Source organism: Corapipo altera, unplaced genomic scaffold, assembly GCF_003945725.1.
Source record: "Corapipo altera isolate COAL_440 unplaced genomic scaffold, ASM394572v1 96, whole genome shotgun sequence".
Taxonomy (NCBI): Eukaryota; Metazoa; Chordata; class Aves; order Passeriformes; family Pipridae; genus Corapipo; species Corapipo altera.
In genome coordinates, this window is record NW_020884962.1 from 884592 (window position 1) to 885137 (window position 546).

The window sequence follows — 546 nt, forward strand, 5'->3', positions numbered from 1 at the left end:
GGGGGGGGGGGGTTTCAGACACAATGGGGCCATTGAGGGGCCGCGCCGGGGGGTCCCGGCCCTTCCTGCCCAGACACAATAGGGGCGGCCCCGAGCGCTTTGTGCGGCCGCCGCCCCCCGGCCCCTCCTCTCCGTCCCCCCGGGGATGATGGAGCCGCTTTGTGCGCTCGGCTGGACCGGGGAGAGCCGGTGTTTGTCTGCCCGGGGGGGGGATCGGATCGGCCGGGAAAGGGCCGGGCAGGAGCGGCGGGAGCGGGGCCGGGAGCGGCAGCATTGGCCTTGCACGGCCCCGGCGCTGCCGGAGGCGTTCCCGGGGCTGCTGGGGATGGATGGATATTCCTGGTCCTGCCAGGGAATGGGTATTCCTGGTCCTGCCAGGGAATGGGTATTCCTGGTCCTGCCAGGGATTGGATATTCCTGGTGCTGTTGGGAATGGGTATTCCTGGTGCTGCAGGGAATGGGCATTCCCATTGCTGCTGGGGATGGATGGATATTCCCAGTGCTGCTGGGAATGGATTTTCCTGGTCCTGCCAGGGAATGGATATT